Here is a 20,316-nt window from a genome sequence, read left to right as displayed (position 1 = left end):
TTATCCAACCAACATCTTTGAGCATACTTTTAAAAGTCATGGTCCTTTTTTTTCAAGGATACTATCCAAAACAAACAAAAATATGTTTGAGTCCTTCTTCCATCCCCTATCATGTGTCCATTTTCGATTAAAATGTCAAAATCCAAAAAAAAAAGAAAAAAAAAAAAAAAGTAAAGCAAAAATAATTTGTCCACTGGTGAAAACCTGGCAAACAACCGCCTTGGGCAAGTACCATGATGAAAACTTGGCAAACAGGCATCATGCATAATCTATGAACTTCTTGTATACCATACTTGGGGACAAGTTTTATCCTTTCATATCCTTTTGTCCTTCATTGTTCCATTATCCTATCAAACCCCTGTCATTACCCTTCATATCCTATTGTCCCTCATGTCCAGTTTCCCTTTCCACCTTTGATCTTGACAAGGCTGAGGATCGTCATGAGCATCATGCATCTTGTTTGTAGCTTTTAGTCCATCATAGCTTTTGGTCTTTATCCATTTGCTTATTATAACCTTTCATCCATATTCCCTAGCTTAGTGCAACTTTCTGCCACTATCCCTTAGCCTACCCTGACCTTCAGTCCATGTCCCTTATCCATTCTTGGTCTTGCTTATCCTATCCATATCTTATCACTATCCATACACTCTTTTTCATTCCTTGATCTTGATCTGACATAAGGATACAAAATTTAAACATAGTTTCAAAAACCTCTTGACATGTCCCTCATGCCATATTCCTGCTTTACATTGTCATATCCAGTCTCTTGTCCCATCACACAATAGCCCTTGAAAATTGCATCCGTATTGTCTCCATGATAAAAGGCCTTTGTCTTCCCTCTATCCACCATCATTTTAGAAAGCCTATTTATTCACCTGTCATATTCCTTGCCTTGCTAGACACTGGGGGCAAAATCATAAAAATTGAAAAATGTCCTGAAATAATAAAAAAAAAATTCAAAAAATGTCTTTGAATAATTCAAAAACATTCATAAAATGTCCTGAAAAAATCCCTAAAAATCATAAAATGTCCTAAAAAAATCCCTAAAAATCGTAAGATGTCCTGAAAAAATCCCTAAAAATCATAAAATGTCCTAAACAAATCCCTAAAAATCATATAATGTCCTGAAAAAATTCCTAAAAATCAAATAATGTCCTGAAAAATTCCCTAAAAAGTCAAATAAAGTTGTAAAAAATGAACAAAAAAATTGTAAAAAACTCGAAATTCCTACAAAGTGAAAAACATCAAAATCCAAAAACAATTTCTTTGGCATTTTGCATTTTGTCAATAAATGGTCCCCTTTGTGCATAGAAAGATCGTTGAGCATACATCCAACGACAATCAATCAAACATTGTGCTTTAATGAAATCATGCATTAACAGATGAACAGTTCAACCAAGCAAGCATTCAACCTAATCATAGTTGTCACATCAATCAAAATAGCATCAACATTACCATTGGTCCTTATCAACATTATCATGGGTCTTATATAGGGTGTGGTATACTCGAAACCAAACTGTGTCCTGTCTTCGATGGGGTACCACATTCCCTAAAACCAGACAGCATGATCATTCTTGTTTTCCACTTTTGACAATGACGATCAGACTGTTTGTTTGACTTGGTTGAATTTGTGTGTCTTATCTTTTTATTGATTTATCTTTGGCTTCGATCATGTTCCTATGTTGCTCGATGATGTCACTGAGTGATTTAGAGTGACCAGGATTGTTCATGGTCCCTTTCCTTTTTTTGTTGTGTTTGTTGTTTGTGGAATGTTTGTCACAAACTGGGGCAACTACATCATTGGGTGTCTGTGATAAGTACGTTCGCTTTGTGAACGCCGCACAGACCTTGACCCTTGATGTATGCACCCTAGGATGCTTCACTCATTCCTTGTGTGTGATGTGTCTGTCTTTTGCAAAAGGGGTTGCGTTCCAGCTCTGGCCTTCAATGCCATGATGCTCTGCATCCGCTTTGCTACTATAAATAAAGGTTCTCACCTACTTATGTGCATTTGTGAAAGCAAGTTTTCCTTCATCTCTAACTATCCTCTGTCTAATTTCTGCTTACTAACATTTTTTCCGTCAGTCTTAACAGTTCGTTCGGTTTAGTTCTAGGTCTCTTTCATGAATTAATTAATGGATGAAAACCTTTTAATTAATTCACCTAATTTCTATTTCATCTTTTTCCTCAATTTTCTTATTTGCTAATTTCTCCTAATTAATAATTTCTATTTCTCCTATTTTCTTTAATTTTTCTAATATTTCCCCTAATTTCATTCCCTCATTTTCTCCTATGTTTATGCTTCCATTTGTTGCAATCATGGAGGCTATTTTCTCTCTTCCCTTTTGTCATGGGAATGGTATTTCAATCTTGTCATACACCTTGCATAGAAATTGTCATACATTTGTCATAATTTTTCCATTCTTGATTTGAATTTCCTTTCAAATCTCTTCATGCTAATCTTGTCCTCTCTCCAATTTGTCTATAAATTGGATGATTTTCTTCAAAAAAAAAAAGATCAATCACATTTTCGAGTAACCTTATACTGTGAATTTCATCTCTCAACAACTTGCTTTCCACTTGCATTTTGCACTTGTAGGTGAGATCCAAATCAAATTTGAAAGTGAAAGAAGAACAATGGAGCCACATGAAGGAGATATCTGCGTCGGTTTGCTTTGAATATCTTGTCTTTATGTCTTCATTGATTGGATTGGGATTGCTTTCATAGCAACTTTAGGTTTTGTGGTTGTCCTAATTGCTATTGTTTTGATGATTTTCAATTTCCTGATCTACACGTATTATTTTACTCTCATACATGTATGAGAAAAATTTTGGGGGGAGCCTTCAGCCCCCAATAATGGTGGCCCTTCAGGCCAACACCTCTTCCCAATGAGTGTATAGTACTTGCACGATTAGTTTCCACATACCAACACTAATTTTAAAATTCCAAGTTTCAAAGTATCTCAAGTTGTTTATTTATAGGATCCTTCCCCTCTACCACCTTCCTTGCAACAGCACATACCAAATCATCTTCTTTTCCTAACACTAATTCATTATTCAAAGATGGACCTGTTGTCTGGAAATCTGATTGGCTTGACCATCAAGGAAGAGGGGAGGTGTTGTTTTCTAGTGGTGATCTCTCTTATGCTCAATAGGATCAAGGTTCATACTTACTGCAAAAGGAATTTTAAGACCATGTATAGTAGTAGGGCATCATGTGAGGGTGTGAGATCAACATGAAGGAGCTAGTTAGATAAGCTCATGATGTTGAACATTTTGAACATAAGTCATCCTATGATGAGAATGGTGAAAAGGAAAATATTTTTGATGTCTTACCTAATTTTATTTCATTGTCAAAGGATAGGATAGATATTGATGCTCCTTTATGTTCAAATGATGTGGTTGTTGTTTCACATGTCTATGAGGCCACAAAAATGATGCTACTATTGTAGACATTATAGAAGGTAGGTCATGTCATAAGCCTAAGGTTATTGGAGTTAGTTGCCAAGAGGAACAAATAGAAATAGAGAGAAAATTTGGAGATTTTAGATCTTCATATGAGATGTCTCATAAGTTTGAGGTTGGTGTTGATGAGCTAGGTATCAACACATGTGATTATGATGTATGCTAGTTCTCCCCTATTCTAGAATTTGATGATGTTGAATATGAAGTCTGCATTCAAGGGGGAGATGTTACTATTGAAATTAGGGAAAGCATGCATGAGATTGAGTATTTCACTTGGGACCAGCATATCATAGATGGTGAAGTTGAGTAGCAACATGCATGTCAAAAAGGTAATTCTCTTGTTTCTCAACTTGATAGTATACCCAAGCTTCAAAGCTTTCGATTTGATGTGCCTGATGAGCCCTCTTGTGTAGGTCAAGGAGAAAGTATGGTATAATTTTCATCACCATATCATTTTGAGGATTTTTAATTTGGTTTCAACTCATTTTAGAGGAGGTCAGCTACTATGGAAATAATGACACTCCCTTATATGAAGAAGGCACCCTCTCTTTTTCAAGGGGTAATTTTTTTGAAGTTGACATACTCCAAAAATACTTCCCCTTTGCTGCCATATGTACACTTGATGCATCTTCAGATGTCTCATAGGCTTATTTTTTGTGGATCCCTTATGGTGGCAAGGTGAATGGTGAAGTGTTCTTTCACCATACTAGAAATATGTATGATCTAATGCATGCATACAAGAGAATTCAACTATTGTAGTTGGATGGTGAATGCAATGAGGGTATGAGGGAGATCAGCTCCTTCAAAAGGTTCATCTTTGATAGAGGAAATAAAGCATCAGCTGCCTCTTATTGTAACAATGTAAATAATTATATTAGGTTTCTTATTTTTCAAGAAGTGTGTGAACACAAGCTACTCCTCCTTAGAGTGTCAAACTTTTGAGCTTTTTAGGTTTCAAAATAAGTAATTCATCAACTTGTTGCAGTTGTGATTCTATTCCCAATGACCTATCTAGGCATTTGGTCATATGCAAGATAGGGTTGCATCCCCTCTTAGTCACTAGAAAAGTTGACATTTTTCATGTCACTATGAGAGTCATCTAAAAAATTGATCTGAGATAACCTAATGGCTAAAACCCTGCATACTTTCCCAAGGCCTAAAGCCCTAAACCCTCAAGGTTTCCTTGGTCTTTTTTGGCCTTGTTCTTTTCCTCTATTGACTGGCTCAGATGGTCATATCACAAAACTGCCACCGTCTGGAGTGTCCATTAATTATCTCAGGATAGGTCATGCCCTATTTTACCCTCTATCATGCCAAGTGAGACCATTGAATAAAATGTTAATTGTTACATAGGTTGTTGGATTGGAACTTTGCAATAGTCAAGGTGAACCACCAATTAACTTTGTAATGTCATGATGGACCATTGGAGGTTACCATTAGATGTCAAGTCACATCATCATAGTAGTCAGGACATGTGCTATTTCAAATTGCAATCCTATGATTGGTAGCTAATGGTTAAATAAAATGTTAGTTGCATCTTCACGGGTTCCATGTAACTATTTTGGACTAACCTGCGATCTCATGAGACCCTTACATGTGTCTAGTATTGCTAGTGATAAAATATGATGGGTTTGGCCTAGATGGTGGGGTCGATCAAGCTTCACATGCAAGGGATAGTTGTCTGATTTAACTTAAGGGAAAGATTGATGGTTGTGTTTTATTTGATCATTGAGGATCCTTCTCAGGGTTTCTAGGTGCATCTCATTCGTTAATCCATGCACAAAGGAAAGATATGACAATAAAGATTCAAACTTGGGGATTAATGTTAGAATTCAAATAATTATCATGGTGGTTACAGACCTATCAGGTCAATATTAAATATAGGGTTTTTTGACACACCATTTTTTTATCAAATGTGTTTCAACCACCCCTAGTCGACACAGAATGTTCCTCGTGCCATTACTCCTTCTATAATTTGTAGATGTTTCCTAGGATCACCTATGCACATTATATGGCATGCAAAATATTTTTTGGCCTAACAAAAGACATCTAACACCATCAAAATATAGAGCTCCCTTGATTCTCAAGAGATTTGTTCTTTCCAATTGCAGTCACATCTCAAGACTCCTCCCCAACTCTCTAGAATACCTTCCAACATGAAACAATTAGATCCAATCTAATTTTATCCATCTGTAACCCAACCCTAGTCAGTTAGGGTTTTTAAACCCAATGTTCTATTTTATGCCTATCCTATAAAGGTAATTTAGTATGATTTTCTCAAGACTTTTCTCCCTTAATTGTGATATAGAACTTGTTTTTCAGTATTTGTAATGATACATTGCCTTTGCATAAATAAAACTATCTATTTGTACATCTTTCTAACCTTGTGTAAATTATCTTTCCTCTATTATAAATGTGTTCTTAATTTGTTTTGTTTGAGCCTAATTAAGGATAGGAGCCTGTGTATGCTTTGGGTTGCTTCATTGGTGTCTTGTGTAGTCATGGGTAGGGGAAAGAAACATATTTCAATCTTGGTGTATCACCTCTTATTTCTCTTTCAACATTCCTTCTCCCTTTTCCTCTACAAGTAATTAGAATAGGCTTAGTAGTAGGTTTTACAAGTGTTGAATGGTATGTTTTCAATCCTTGGAAAAGAGTACCTATCTATCCTTCAATAATTTTATTAGAATGTCTTTCCTTCTTTGATGCTTTAAAATGAGTACATATCAAGGGGTGTACCTTCTATTCCCCCCCCCCCCTCCATTTTATGAGAATGCAGGCTATTTTTCCCCTTCTTACCAACAAGATCAAATTAGGACTTCTAGTTTCAACCAAAAAAACTTTACTCTAGTATCAGAGGGATACTTTCCTATTGCTTTCCACCCTCCCCCCTTGCTCAACCTTCTTGGTAGCCCAATCATCTTTAGAATGATGAAAGAACAAAGGTTGCAGATCTAAACAACATGTTAAATTTGAGAAAGAAACTAGATGACATCAAGAGGCACCAACATTATAATTTGCAACCAAAAGAGTTGGCTTTCAAGGCCTATCTTTGTGAGCAACATTTGGAAATACAAAAAAGTCAACAACATGAGGACTTCCTTGCAAAGCAACTTGCTTCTATTAGGAAGGAAGAAATTAGGTAGCTAACAGCTGTAGAGATGCAGCTCATGTAGGAGGAGGTTTTTGCCCCTAAAGATTCCAAATTAGAGATCTTAAGATTCAAGAAGGGGAGGCCTTCTAAACCTTCAAATAAACCACCTAATTTAAAAATCCCAAGTTTTAGAGGAGCTCAACCTATTGATTTACAAGAGTCTTCCCCTCTACCACCTCCCTTGCAACATCCCATACCAAATCAATCTTTTTTTCTTGATAGTATTTCATTATTGAAAGGTGGACTTATTGTCTGGAAAGCCGATTGGCTTGACAATCAAGGGATAGGGGAGGTGTTGTCTTCTAGTGGTGAGATCCCTTATGCTCAACAAGACCAAGGTTCAGACTTGGTGCAAAAGGAATTTGAATATCATCTATAGAAGCAGGCATCGTACTAGGGTGTGAGATCAACATGGAGGTGCCAGTTAGATCATGTAATGCCCCAACTAAAAGAACCCACCTTTTTTTCTGTTTATTATCAATTTTAACAATCTTATTCTACTAAGTTATTCAAGGAGATGTATGGATTCTACAATGATCCATTACTTAAGCTTACACTTAAGGATGGTACTTGTGTGTTTGCAAAGTGGAATAAGTCTATAAGCTACAAGACACAACACTTCAATTAAGTCATTACATGTATGGTTAGACAGATATAAGCATGAATATGAAAACCATAACAAATCTACCCATTGACTTCTATACGATGCGAGTATAGACTTGCTCTCAAATTTATATAAGCAATACCAGTGACTAGACTACACCAAGACAAAGGATTTAATCTATATGAGCATGAGATTAAGCTAAATGGATGCAAGATTATGCTAGATGGATGAATAGTAAGCTATATGAATTCAAGCAATCATAAAATATGCAAAAAGAAATTAAACTAAGATACAATAATATCAAAAAGCAAGCACAATATCTTCAATGACTCCAGAGAAAAAACTGTATAATAACAATAAATCTCTAGGGTGTTTTGAATGAGAGATGAAGGTTGAATTTATAGAGAATCACAAGAGAGATCAAGAAAAAGCACAATTTAAGATAATTGAAATAATTGCAAAATTAGATTCAATTAACCTTGAGATAGATTCGAATTATAGTTTAATTGAAATGCATTCAGAAAAGAAGTTTGAGTTTGCATTAGAGATATAATTCAATTAATTCCATGATTTATTCAAGAAAAGAGTTTTTTCAATGCAACTGAACTTCTTTTCTCAAAAGCTTTAAGTTCCAATTTTAGAGAATGATTAATAATTCATTTTAATTATTTTTCTGATTTCAAGTTCTCAATTTAGAAGAAAGAAATAATATCTCAAGTTTGATTTCTCTCTCAATTCAATTCTTATTTTATTTTCAATTTAACTCTTGCTTTGCATATTGATTCCTCTTTTGTGATAAATTAATTCCTTTTTTATGATTAAATGGCAAATTTATTAATTCATTAAATATGCTAAGATATTTATTAAATCAAAATAGGATAATTGATCAAAATGATTTTCTTGGAATGATTTAATTAATTAAATAAATATTTAATTAATATAAAATAATTCACTTGCCATGTGACATTTGATGTTTGAAGAATTAATTAATTGTGTGCTCAAGATTGATTTAATTTCCTTTGGTTAGGACCTTGGTGATGTTGTCGAAATTAGGGGCTCATGGTTTAGGTGATGAATTTTAGGGTATTACATTTGCCCCTCTTTGAATTAATGTGCAAGTAGCACGTTGGTTCAAAGAATAGTTGATGTCTAGGAGATACCAATTCTGAACTTGATTGATCACGAACCAAATGAAGACCAAGGTGTTTAGCTTGATTTGAAGCAATGAAGCTGAACAGAGTTGATTAAAGTGATACCAATCCCAAACTTGAACTTGATTGATCAACAAGAGGATCTTGCTGATCTAGAACTTGATTGAACTAGACACAATGAGAAAAGATAAAATTGATCTTGAACTTGATGGATCAAGACACGATGAGCGAAGATAAATGGTTCAGCTTGATTTGATGCGATGAAACTAAACACCTATTTAGATTGAGCATGTGATCAAAGATAATCTTTAAACTTTTGATTGAGTTTAAATGAATAGTCAGCTTTATGAAAAGCGATGAAACTGATTAACGTTAAGAGACTTATTCAAATGAAGACAAATACCAGCTTGATTTGAAGTGATGAAACTGATATGCCCCTAGCAATTGATTCGATTTAGATGATCAATAAATCTCAACTTGAAATGAAGGAATGAAGCTGAGATGCCCCTAGCGATAAGAATTTGTTTGATTTTCTTTAGTTGAAAAGATTTTTGCTTGACTTTTGATGAAGGTTTGAAAATTTTCTCGACTGTTAAGATGTGAGGTCATGAGGTCATGAGTATGCCCCCTCAGGAGTGAAATCAAAAGATGGTGAGGGTACATGGTTTTAGGCAATTGTTGGTGATGATAATGACTTGAGCGTGAAAAATGATTCAGAGGAAAATTTGAAGATTTAGCGATGATTGATGTGAAATTGAGCGCAAATTGAAGAAATAATGAGCATTTGATGAAAAGTGCTAATTGGTTTAAATTGTATTGAAATCGACTATGAGAATGATCTTGGATTTTGATTTCCATCCCGAAAATGGAATCAGGACAGGCAAATTAGCTAAGGGTACAATTTTCATGTCCATCAGAGCAAGTTGAAAAATTAGGTTTTTGGGATATATAAGGGGTCAAAGTGTCATTTTCAATTCATTTTAACCTCCCAAGTTTGAAAATTCAAAAAGCCTTTTGCGAAGAAAAATGGGCATTCCGATCCAGGATCACAAATTTGAGTGCCAAAGACGTCATAATCAACCTCAAAATTACGAGCCAGCGGTAAGAGTCTAAATTTTATTCCTTTCATTTCATCAATTTTGAATTTTTTTGTTGATTTTTTGCTTTTTATGGTGTTTAAAAGTCAGTCGTCGATTTGTCATGTGAGACGATATTTTGTCTCATATGACAAATTGTTCATTTGTAATTTATCGTTTTAGGCCATTAGTTTTATCGTTCGAGACCTCCTCGTGTATCGTATGAAAGTTTTCTTGATATACCATTTTGTCGTGCAAATGCTTGTTTTGTGTCGTATTAGAGTTTTTTGTCATCCTATAGCTATTCCTAACTCATACGAGTTTCTTCCTACACTATGAAATGTCATATGAAAAATAGTGAGTATTTTTAAGGGTGCAAACATGAAAAATTGATTTTGCAATTGATGTATTTGGATTTGTGTGATGTTTAAGCTGTCTTATAGCATAATTTGGATGATTCTCCGATGCTGTTATGTTTGATTCTTGTAGGTTCCATTACCACAAGTTCTTTTTCGATGCATCTATCCTCTTACTATGAGGCTAGTTTGTGAGTTATCCGATATAAGTAGAGCACATATTGACTTGTGTGGGTTTACCCACCTTTTACAAATGCCAGATATATGTGTGAATCATGGGATGATCACAACACTTTTGGAGAGATTTCACTCTGACCATAACATGTTCCATTTACCAATTGGGGAGATGACCATCACTCGCGTGGATGTTTACAGGATTCTCAGGATTCCATTCACTAGGGATAAGGTTGATTACAATTATGTACAGTGTCCTGGCTTACTAGCTTTGAGACAAGTATTTCACAATGAGGACATCCTTATGCTGGCTATCAGCTGGGATGATATGATGACCAGGTATAGTGAGTAGCTTCCACTGGCTTGTGTCTTGGTAGGATTCATTAGTTCCCTCATTATGCCGGATAGGGGACAACAGGGTTTCTTATGCGGTTGGGCTAGGATGTTGCAGAGGCTTGTGGATCACCCTAAGAGATTAGGATGGGGTTCATGTGTTTTAGCCCACATGTATCATGCGATGCATGAGATTTTGTATAGGGAGGGGAAGAGCATGGCTGCAGGGGTATTGATTTTATAGATATGGGCCTAAGAGCATATTGTAGTTTGCAGACCTATAGTGGATGATGCCAAAGATCCACAACAATTGATAGTTTATAGATATTCTGGATACATTACTCACCCCCATCTAGGAAAGACAGAGTACCAAAGATGATAGATGGATGACCAGCTAATAGTTATTGTATGGAGACCATATAGGGGTATAGAGCTTTGGGACAACTAGAAAACTATGTGGAGAGATATGTTCATGACTAGCCCTCTCATTGGCAGATTCGTGATAGTTATTGAGCGATTCATTGTATCTCGGGTCATGAGGCAGTATGGTAGGCCTTAGGGGATTTTGCAAGACTTTACCACCTATGCTCATTATGCAGACGAGGAGAGACAAGTATGGGCCCCTAGGTTGTCCTACGCATTGAGCATGCAGGCACTGATAGGGTTACAGTGACTTCGGTGGGATTATTTGGAGGACATCGTAGATGCGAGGGTATTGCCCCAATACATGGATTGGTTCCAACAACATCCATTCCCTAGATTTATAGATCCGGCGGAGCAGGTGCCTCTCATAGAGGAGATTGAGGATGATTCCCCTGCACAGGCATAGGAATAGGCACAGGGAGAGAGACATGGATAGGGATGGAGAGTAGAGGCTCTTAGGAAGGTATGTGGTGATCCTAGTGTAAGCAGCAATAGGGTACCAGCTAGGGGGAGACAATAACAGAGATGAGAGGGCAGATCCCTAGGAGCTATTGGTGTTAGGATGAGTGGTGTTAGGATAGTGGAGGGTGTAGGAGTGAGAAGATCCTAGACAGGTACAAAAGAGAAGGGATCAGCAGGGTAGAGCTAGAGGCGGAGATGGAGGCAAGGAGCCTATGAGGGAGCAGGGGATAGCTTGTAGAGTGAGACCGATAGCTGCTAGAGCTTAGAGAAGAGAGAGAACATCAATTAGCTGAGGTCAGAGTTAAGCATGATCATCAACTGGTGGAGCTCAGAGCAGAGTGTGATCATCAGGTTTTAGAGATGAGGGTAGAGAGAGATGCTCTTCAATAGGACGTTTTGCACCAGACTAGCTAGGCAACATATTATGTGGCAGCATATAGCATAGCTATTCCTGTAGCACAGTAGGTTGTCCCCTACTCTCAGTACGTGGCATGATCTGAGGGAGCTCGAGCATCGAGACAAGATCTCAATCAATAGGATCCACCTCCTCCACCATGTGGCAATGAGGGAGAGGCAGAGGGCTAGATTTGTTATAGCTCTTAGATTTTGTTAGTGTGTTGGAGAAAAAGTGACACTAAGCAAACATGCCCTAATCTCACTTTCAACCACACACTTGTGGAATACGAAAGAGCCTAGAGGTATCACACAATTGGCTACTTCTTCTTGTGGAAGAGAGAGCCATGAGCTACCTATTAGGATTTCTATTCCTTTGTTGTAATTGAAAGATAAAATGATGCAAGTTCAATCCCTAACCCCAAAGTGCAAGTATGAACTAATAACAAGATTGCGAAATTGAACTTAAACAATGGAAAGCTATAAACACAAGGACAAGACAAGAATGTAAATGCGTACTCGGTGTTAAAATCTGAGTGAAAATGTTCGGGACGGGGGCGCGGGCGCCACTGTCCTGATTCTGCCCCTGAAACTGCTCCGAAAACTGCTTTTTTGCACTCTGGAAAAAGCTGTCAAAAATGCTGAAAATGCTGTCTGTCAGGAGGACCAGGGCGTCCAGCGCCCCTATCCTAGCAAGACCAAGGCGCTTCACGCCCCTGTCCTCATCTTTTTCTTTGAGATTTGGTGTGTTGTTTGGTCTCCGTCTGCTTCTTCCGGATCTGTAACTTGCGGCGTCGTCCGAGTCCTGAAACCTGCACTTATATCTAAAAAGGTGTTTGGGCGGCTATATAGGGTTTTGCCTTAGTCAAACCCCCGCTTCGGTGATTTCCACCTCCACGAATAGCCAAGTTGTATTGTAAAATGTATTGTGTGTGCAGACCTAGTGTGTGTGCAAGGTCCTTAAATGCAAGAAAGCAAACTAGAGCAACCTAGAAAGTAAACCCTAATTGCTTGTAAATGATAATGTAAATGCTCTAAATCAAGATGCAAAGTGATCTAAAGCATGAATAAAGGATATATTGAAGCTTATGCAAAGACATGAAAACAACATGAAATCATACCCAACCCCAAGGGAGGGGTACAAGCCAATCTTCAGTCGGTAATCTCCTATTGTTCTTCAATGTCTTCCAAGCCCTAAATGGATGAATGAAATTGATAAATTCTTGATAGAAGGATGTTGAATGTTGTTGAAGTCTTCAAAGATCTGCTCTTTCACTGTATATGAGGTCCTGAAAACCAAAATTTGGATCCATTCAAATGAAGAAAGAGAGCTCTTATATATGAAACCCTAGGTCTTAATTCCAACTTTTGGCCGACCTAGAGATTGAATATCCTGCCAATTTCTTGGGGTTAAGCTTTATTTTATGATTGGATCGCGCTCCTAAAATTTCGAGAAAAATGTCCGGGACCATGTTGCACTCCGGGCGCCATGGTCCCGACAACTTTTCACCAAATTTTCAGGGCCGTCAGATATGATGATTTTAGAGAGAATCCCGAAGTTACAGGTGATTTCGAGATGTTTTGACCCCCGAAATCAAGCCCCCAAGTTCAAAATAGGACCTAATTAGGGTTTTTGATTAAATGATGTATTGGAGGAACAAAATGAAAGGGGCACACTTTAATGAAAGGGCCCAACTTTATGATGTGGGAGATGATAAAATAGAACCTTAGACCTAATTAATTTGATTAATTAAGTGCTAAAGGGGAAATGCAATGCAAAATGTAAAATGCACTAAGGCGGGTGCTAAACTAGGTGTGAAATTGTACCACCCTAGCAAGTGCGTACAATTTACGACGCTACAGTTAGATACCCCATTTTTTATAGCCCATAAGATTCTTGCTCTGATGGGAGATTGTATATGATAGTTATATCAATTGTACTCTAAGATATTGATGATTATATATATATATGAGATCTTGATTTGATTTCATTGTACTTATGTCGATTGATTTATGAGATGCTTTCATCTATATGCTTTGTTCTATATGTATGCATATCTGTTCAGTAAAGATGTATGTAATGCAAATGAATATGAATGTTTGTTTTTGTTTCTTTTCATATTCAAATAAATAATGAAAATGAGTAATGAGTAATGCAAATTGTATATATTTTTTTATATGCAATAATGTGAATGCAAATGAATGTATGTAATGAAATGTATAGATCTATATAAGATGCTTATATATGTAGCTAACATCTCAATACACAAGTACTCAACTAGATAAATGATGAAAAAGAGACCACTTAGCTTAGAAATGATGATACTTCAAACTCTCATTCAGAAGACAAAGAGATCATTATTATCATGCAGAAATCACTTAAAATGCAGAAAATACAGAATGAATGCAACCTAAACTTAGTCACTGGATTTGAAATGCTTAATGTTCATCACTGAGCATTTACAAACATAGCAGGCAAGATAGAGTTCCTTCCTTTTCATGTGAAATATTAATTATCTTGTCCGCAAAGACCCTTTTTTCGTTCATATCCTTGGACAAATTACGCATGCATCCAAATTGCACATTTAATGAAATTCACTCAAAACAAACAAAGAAATGATGCAAACCTCCCTATAGCATACAAATAAGTGGAGTTGAGGTATGTGTGGGGATTTCACCTTGATATGAAGGCTCTTATCACAAACACCCAGCTGATTAGATGTTTCCAAATCATTAGAATCATTCCTACAAGAAGAAAACAAAGAAAATTTTATGCCCCCAATCCTTGCTCCTCTTAGTCAAGATAGACTTCCTCAAGTTACTCAGAGAGAATAATAATTGAAAACCAATATAAAAGACAACACACAAAGAAAGATTTCATGCATATCTCAAATTGTTTAGTGATTGTTTTCAATAATGTTGTTTTGCTTGTGTACTCAGTGATAAAACTCTTCAGTAGTTAGGAGACAGGTGATTGACTCAGATTGGATGACCGGGTATCACTAACACAATGATGACTTTGTTGATACTGCTTAGGACACGTAAAATGCTCAGTCGATTACCCTAAGACTAGGACATTGATCAGTTTCAAGCCATGAGGGTTCTAAATGAACCAGAATGTCACAAAAGTGACTAAAAGATGTGTACAAGTGTAATCAAAGATGCTGCCAACATTGCATTGATAGATGGAGCACTTGAGTACAAGAAGCGCCTATTTGCTAGGTTTTAACCTACTTGGCAAAGATGTTTTTTTTTTTTTTTTTTTTTCAAGACTTTTTATGATTTTTATGATTTTTTTCAAGACATTTTCAGTTGTATAGGTTGCTGGAGTAGAGAATGTTAAGTAAAGAACTTTTTCAAGTGGATGGTGTTAATTGGTTCACGGAGCTGTTCTCCTTCTGATGTTGAGAGCTGATAGGCACCAGAGCCAAAGACTACAGTAACGATGTAGGGACCCAGCCAGTTGGGTTCAAACTTCCCTTTGTTGTCTCGAAACTATTGATTTTTTAGGATTTTCTCTCAGAACAAGGTTGCCGACCTGAAATTCTCATTGTCGAACATTCTTGTTATATTCCTTAGACATTCTCTTTTGATACACTCTTAGATGATCAAACGCCACTTGCCGAAATTCATCTAGCAACTCGAGTTCTTGCAATCTAAATATTTTGTAGTCTTCATCAGTAACAAGACCTTGCAAAGAAACTCACAAAGATGGTATTTCCACTTCAATAGGTAATACTACTTCGGACCCATACACCAAAGAAAAAGGTGTAGCCCCAGTAGGTGTTCTAATACTTGTTCTATAAGCCCATAGTGCAAGATTTAGCTGCAGATGCCAATCCCTCCCAAATGTGTTCACTGTTCTATGTAAGATAGTCAACAGGTGTTTGTTAGATGCTTTAACTTGTCCATTTCCTTGAGGGTAATATATGGATGACCAGTGCTATTTGATTTTGAATTTCTCACATAGCTCATCTAGGTCTTTATTCTTGAACTGTCCTCCATTGTTAGTCACGATGGATGAAGGTATCCCATACCTACAGATGATATAGTTAAGGATGAACATAGCTACTTGTTTATCGGTTTCTTTGATGATAAAACCACTTCTACCCATTTAGTGAAATGCTCAGTGGCAATTATGATAAACTTGTGTCTATTGGATGATGCGGGATATATTTGACCAATGAGATCAAAGGCCCATTGCTAAAAATTCCAATGTGTAATGAAGGGTATGATATCCCTTGCAAGAGAATGTATGAGAGTCCCATGTAGCTGACACTTCTCATAAGTTTTAGAAAACTTTATAGCATCTTTCTCCATGTTTGTCCAATAGTAGCCAACACTTAGTAGTTAATGAGCTAAAGTAAGACCATTCAAATGAGATCCACAAATACCTTCGTCAACTTCTGATAATGCACATTGGGACTCTTCAGTTTCTAGACACCTAAGAAAAGTACTATCCAAACCTCACCAAATAGGTCATTAGCGATGATGACATACCGTGAAGCATTTCGGATTAGGTTCCTTTTCTCATTATGGGTAAGATTTTCTGGGACAATTTGGTCTCGTACTTAAGAGTAAATATGGTTGTAGCGAGATGAGTCATGTCCAATAATAGAACAGACCATCTGGGACTTAGGAGAATCATAGGCAGGGTAATGTAACTCTTCCAATAGGAATTCAAAATGAAAATTAGATTCTTGTGACTCTGGTATGGATGCCAAGGTGGCCATATCATCTACTGCTCTATTTGCAGATCTGGGAATCTGCTGGAATGATACAAAAGTAAAATATTTCTTGAGATCATCCACCATTCTCTTATAAGGCATCAATTTCTCATCTCAAGTCTGATATGTATCATTGATTTGATTGATGATTTGCTGAGAATCTCCATAGATGTGTAATTCCAGAACCTTCCATTTGATAGCCAGCTTGATCCCATTTACCAAAGCTTCATACTTTGCAAATTTGTTTATGCAAGGGAAAAGAATCTTATAAGCCTTTGAGATTGAATACTTTTGAGGAGTAATAAAAAGTATTCAAGCACTGGAACCATTTTGAGTGAAAGACCCATCAAAGAACATCTTTCATGATTGTTGAGTAAGGTGCATTATTGATTCATTTGGAAATTCTATATGCAGCGGTTGAGTGTCTTCAAGTGGAGAATCAACAAGTTGATCTGGAATTACTTGTCCTTTGATGGCTTTGCATTCCACATTCAATATCAAACTCTATAAGAACCATGACCCATTTAGCCAATCTTCCTATAAGTGTTGCTTTGTTGAGAAGATATTTGAGTGGATCAATCTTAGCTACTAGCTTGATAGAATGTGCTAACATGTAGTGTCTCAATTTTTGTGATGCAAATACTAATGCCAAGCATGATTTTTCTATTATAGTATAGTTCATTTCATAAGACACCAATGTTCTATAGATATAATATACATCTCTCTCCTTTTTATTTTCATCATGTTGTGCCAGAAGTGCCCCCAATGATGAATCAGTAGCTGATATGTATAAGATCAATGGTTTACCCTGAATTGGTGGCATCAGTATTGGTGGATTAGATAGGTATTATTTCATTTGTTGAAGGTGTTGTTCACATTCTTTATCCTAGTTGTATGTTACTCCTTTCCTTAATACATTTGTGAAAGGTTGAGCCTTATCTGCTAGCTGAGGAATAAAGCATCTGATTGATTCGAGACATCCTTGTAGACTTCTCATTTGACTGATATTCTTTGGAGGTGGCATTTCCATTATAGCTTGGACCTTCTCAAGATTAACCTCAATTCTTTTCTTTGAAATATCTAACCAAGTAATTTCCCTGATGTCACTCCGAATGCACACTTTTTAGGATTTAGCTGGAGCTTGAATTTTTCCATTCTATCTAATATAAGGCCTAGCTCTTGAATATGTGTGGATCTCTTCATAGTCTTCACTAAAGTGTCATCAACATAATCTTCCATATTCTTATGCATCATATCATGAAAGATAGTAGTTACTACTCTTTAGTAAGTTGCTCCTGCATTCTTTAGCCCAAATGGCATGACGTTCCAACAGAAGGTTCCCCATGCATAAGTGAAAGTTGTCTTTTCTTGATCTCTAATAACCATTTTGATCTGATTATAATCGGAGAATCCATCCATTAGTGAGTACATCTCATATCCAACAATCATATCCACTATCATATCAATGTTAGGAAATCAAAAATCATCTTTCAGACATGCTTTATTGAGTTCCCTGAAGTTTGTGCATACCCTAATAGATTTGTCTGCCTTTCATATAATTAATATATTTAAAATCCACTTTGCATAGTCTATTGCTCTGATAAATCTAGATTTTAGCAATTTTTCTAGCTCGGATTTGACTAACAATGCCACATGAGGGTGCATCTTGCAAAGTTTTTGCTTGACTAGTTTAACTCCTGGTGTAATAGAAAGATGGTGCATGATGAGATCAGGATCTAGACCAAGCATATCAGAGTATGTCCATGCAAAGTTGATCTTCTTTTCTAGGAAGAGATTGTTGAAATCTTTTAACTCATTTGCTGATAATGATTCACCTAAGTGGATGATATGTGGTGTCTCTTGACTCCCAATATTTACTGGCTGAGTTGGTTCAATCAATATATAGGACCTTTCTTGAAAAAATGACTTAGCAGTATATCAAGTATCTTATATTCAGGTGCCTCAGAGAGGTTTTCACCCTTAGGTATGTCCTTTATTTTTTCTCTTTTTGATTCTGACACCACCACAATGTTGTTTTCGCCATCAGATATTTTATTTTTCTTCTTTTGGTTTTTCCGACTAAGATACTTGATATCTATTTCAGTCATGTTCTCACTTTGTTCATTGGTGGAAGAGTCCATTGGTTCAACTACATTAAGGTAGTCATTGGCAAAGATAGGTACATTCATAGGTTGGTTTTGGAGAGTACAATCAATTAGTTCAAGATGTACCAAAGATAAAGTTTGGACAAGTTCAAGAGAGTTCACGCTATTCTCATCATAACTTCAGACCGACAAGTTGACTTCTAGAAGACTACGTTGCGTAAATGTCTCGAGACCAGGAATAGTTACTGTATGCGGGAAAAGTGGGTCAATAGAACTTGAAATGTGAAAAATGGAGTTCTAGGGAGCCTTGCTCACACACCTATAGGACTTCTTGGTGCAAGCTATGGAGTCATGGAGTATGGCTCAGCTTCCCAAGGTTGGCTCCATGGTTCTCTATCTCACAAGGTCCCTCAAACCAATGTCTTTGCTCTAAGATCACTGAGCAAAGTGGTTTAGGGATGACAAATGCAAGAACGAGGGATGCTTTGTTTGATTTTAAGATGAAATGCATCCTAAGCTATGCATGATCCTATAAATGCAATAAACTAGCTATAAGATGACAAGATTAGTAGCAAGATTATCCTAGCATGATATACTAGTCCATGATTAAGCTAAATGATAAGGAAAATACTCTAAACATGCATATTTAGATTAATTCCTATTGAAAAGAGAGGCTAAATGGTGAGCACAAATGATATATTAAAGCTTGGATGGACTTTAGTATAAGTATGATGCTAAAGACTTGTATCTTTAAAAATGGAGGAATGAGAGCTCTATTTATAGAAAAAATAGAGCAATGGATGGTCAAGATTGAAAGAGTTAATCAAGGGCTAAGTTTGAAAGTTGGGAATCCATGTTTACAATTGGCACCAATGAAATGGTGACAATTGTCAACATAAGGTTGGTTGAGAGGAGATGTAAGAAGCATTAAATGCTTGAAAAGACCTCATGGTTACCCTAGGGGTTAAGGGTTAAGGTTAAGTTAAGATTACCCATTGGATAAAGCTTTTATCCAAAGGATAAACTCTTGTGCAAAGGATTAAGGATAACCATGGTCAAAGTAATAAATGCTTGATGAGACCCTTGGGTTACATGGAAGTTGAGTTTAGGGAAATTCTTTAACCATGCTAGAGGGTTGAGTTAACCATTAATGGTTATGAAGACTTTGGGGACAAATTTGTAAGAGTCCTTCCAAATTTGGGGGTATTCAACAAGTTAGCTTGTTGAATGGATAAAGGCTTTAATGCTTTTCGAAGACTTTACTCCAAATTTGAGAAGTGACCTCCTCAAATTTAGAGAAAGGGGATAATGAATGGGTTTGGATTAATTGATTAGGATTAGATAGATTCTAGAAGAAATTAGGAAGAGGGTTAGGATGCAAGTGGGAGATGTAGGATTTTGCAAGTGGATGAAGGGATAATGGGTTTTAATTGAATTTAATTCAATTTGGTTGCAAATAAATTAATTAGATTTATTCAATTTAGGATAACTATTTTAATTAAAAAGTGGATAGGGGCTTTAATTGAATAAAATGAATTTATTCTATTAAATGGTAAAAGAGGTATAGTGAATTTAATTGAGTAATTTACTTAACTAAATAGAGGAATGCGGGTAATTTAATTAAATTGGATTTAATTAAATAAAGAAATGAACATAAAATATTCATTTAGGAATATGGTCATTTTTATACGTCTACATTTTGCCCCTCTTTGAAGTGACGTGTGTGCACATGTTATTTCAAAGAAAATGATGTGTCATTGCGATTTTATGATCAATGTTGTCTTTATGGATTTTCATGTCATGCCCCAGATTTGATGTGTGATGCCCCAAATTTGATAAACGATGGTGATAATGCCCCCTCTAGAGATGAATCAAAATTTTGGAAAATTTGAT

This window comes from Cryptomeria japonica, chromosome 4 (assembly GCF_030272615.1).
Source record: "Cryptomeria japonica chromosome 4, Sugi_1.0, whole genome shotgun sequence".
Classification (NCBI taxonomy): Eukaryota; Viridiplantae; Streptophyta; class Pinopsida; order Cupressales; family Cupressaceae; genus Cryptomeria; species Cryptomeria japonica.
This window is presented reverse-complemented; position numbering follows the sequence as displayed.